This window comes from Mus caroli, chromosome 8, assembly GCF_900094665.2.
Source record: "Mus caroli chromosome 8, CAROLI_EIJ_v1.1, whole genome shotgun sequence".
Taxonomy (NCBI): domain Eukaryota; kingdom Metazoa; phylum Chordata; class Mammalia; order Rodentia; family Muridae; genus Mus; species Mus caroli.
In genome coordinates, this window is record NC_034577.1 from 112,390,960 (window position 1) to 112,393,970 (window position 3,011).

A 3,011-nucleotide genomic window follows, 5' to 3' on the forward strand; every position below is an offset into this window, starting at 1 on the left:
CTTCCTTCCTTCCTTCCTTCCTTCCTTCTTTCCTTCCTTCCTTCCTTTATTTCTTTCTTGTCTCGAGACAGGCTATCACTGAGCTGCCTAGACTGGCCTGGACCTCACTCTGCACCCGTACAGGTTTTGAATTGGGAGCCTCCCACCTCAGTCTCCATGCTGCTGAGATGATAAGCTTCTGCCTGCAGTCTGGCTGTAAAGCTCTTTAGAGCAGGGTTGGCTGTGGAGGGAAGGGACATAGGGGACAGGGCCCAGTGGCCAGGTGGGACAGTAAGCCTGTGTCACGATCATTCCCTAGTGATGGAGCCCTAGCGTGTGCTAACTCTGTCTCAGAATCTGCCCTGATCTGGGTGAGCACAAAGAACCACAGGACTCCCTCCTGGATTGAAGCTTATGCTTATATGGTTCTGGGACCCCTAAATCCCATCTTCCCAGAATTAGAGAGCAGGTGACAGGCCACAGGCAAAGGGCTCTTGGTGCTGTGTGAGGTGCACTCCATGTAAGGGTTGCTGCATCCGACTCCTTCTAGGTGACTGGTTGGGAGTGGCTGCACGTGGTAAGGAGCACTCTCTTCAAGATGCTGGGAGGATGGAGGCTGACACCCCAACAGGATGCTGGTCATCTCTGCTCCTGGGAGCACCTGAGCTTGGGATGCACAGGACACCTCCTAAAGACACCTCTCGTGTCCAGCGGTTAACAGTAGATGAGAAGGGGCACTGGGGTTGAACAAAGTGCAGAATTTTTTTCTAAAGCGACTACATGAAACTCATCCTCCTCAAAAATGCTCTAAAATAGCATCTTTAGGTTTAGGAGCAAGGCAGGGGTCTCCAGGCCCTCCCTGCATCCCTACCCCTAACCCTGCTCTCACCTCTCAGAGATGGATGCTGGCACCCAGTGGCTTTCATCCGAACTCTGGTACCAGTAGCTCCTCAGAGCTAGGTTCTGGGCTTCAGACTGTGTTCCTGATTCACGGAATCAACTTTGTCTGAAGCCTTGACACAATGTATTCAGTGAGCAGGAAGAGGGAAGCTGGGGATGAGCCTTGGGCACAGACAGACTCCAGTGAAGATGGGGTCCTACCTCACATCACAGACATGGACGTGGCTAACCATCTACTTTGGCTTCTGTTTTCTGTGGAAATGTGGGAGGCTGTGTGTCCAATTGACACCTGTCATAAATATCACCGGAGTCTTCTGGGAACCACTCGACTTCCATTCTTCTTTGGTAACTGTGTGTACATCCCCCCCCCCCATTGAAGGTGCTGGGCCATTGTCAAACTGTTTCTAAGTAGTCAACACTAACCCAGGCTTCCCTGAGTTTGGGGCAATCACAGCAGGCTGCAGTGAACTCTACTTTGGGGCTGAGAAGGTGGTGGTTTTGCTGTAGGGAAGTTGGCTGTTTCTGGGTGGAGGTCACAGGTGCTGAAGTAAGAAAGAATTGGTAGTAGTTCTGTGGCCTGTGGGGGGCTGCATCTGGGGGTCGAGCTGGGGGAGCTGTGGAGTCTATCTGGGCCTTTCTGCCTGGGGTGGATGGGGGACTCGGGGTGTATTTGTAAGCTAGTACATTCCTTGTCAGCACTGCGAGCCCTGTGGGAGAGCTGCCAGTGCCAGCACTGAACAAATCCAGGGCAATTTGGCTAGTGGGTGGTCTCCTCATCACCCGCAATTAGATGCAAGCAAGCCCTGCCCCAAGATACATTGCCACGGTGATGGCGGCGGTGACACCGCAGCTGCTGCTGCATGAACTCGGGTCCTGGGGTTCTTATCCACCCCAACAGCTCTGGGAACTGCTCACGGAGCCACATCTGGGCCTCCAGGCAGGGCCTCTGAGGTGCTTCAGGGTGTCTCTGCAACAGGTTGAGATGCAGCCACCACGCTGGGAGGCAAGAGTTAGCACCATATCATTCCTTGGAACAGAGTGAGGAAATTTTCCCAGAAGACTTAGCTGGAACAGGTACCAAGTCAGCCCACAGCACATGGAATGAGAGAAATTCTTTTTATTCATCTGTTTTTTTTTCCTCCATCAGATAAACCCGCCAGCCCCATCCCCCACCTTTTCCCATGTGTCAGGGTTGGGCACCGGTGTCACTTTGACCCCTTTAACTTTTGGGTTGTGGGACAGGGTGGAAGCTAATCTTTAAGCTTTGCTTCTTGGGCAGTGTTGGGATTGGGGTTTGGTGGTCCTTCTGCCTCTCTGCAGAGAGGCGGGGTGGGGATCGTTAGCTCCGGGCAGAGCTGTGAACTCACAGGTGGCAGTGGAGGGGCAGTGGAGAAGGCAACCTGCTGTGGGCGCACGATGGCCTCTCTGCCAAGAGCTTCATGATGTCTTGACCATCACCAGGTGATATGTGCATCCAGGAGCTCTGGGAGGCGAGCCAGCTGCTTCATTCACTGCCTGCTGAACAAGTCCTGGGCACAGCCACAGATGCTATGAATCAAACCCAGGGTGCCTGGTTATCTTGTGTTTCAGATGCCATAATTGAGCTGGTGTGTGTGTGTGTGTGTGTGTGTGTGTGTGTATGTGTGTGTGTGTGTGTGTGTGTGTGTAAGAGAAAGACAGAGATGCATACACAAAGGGATAGAGACAGAGAGAGAGACAGACAGACAGAGACAGACAGACAGACAGAGAGACAGAGAGCAAGAACAGCGAATAGTTTGCAGACTAGTCAGGGAGTTCCTGCCTTTTCCACTCAGGTGGCCCCAGGTGATACTTCGTTTGTGTCACTGGGGTCTCCACCTTTGTCTCCACATAGCATCCTCTCTGTGTCTTCGGGTCTTTGAATATCATTTTCCTGAGGATTCAGGGAGTTGGCACTACCCTTAACCCCTCAGCAGGATTTACTGAGTGATGCTGCTGATGGCTGCCTCTGAGGAAAGAATACGCTGGAGCATCTTGAAGAAGTGAAGACTGGAGGTTCAGCACGGGACAGGGTGACTGGGACTGAGTTTTCCATCTTGTGGCTTCAGGTTTTTCATTACTGGCCTTGTCAAAAGCCTTTGAGTTAAGGGAGG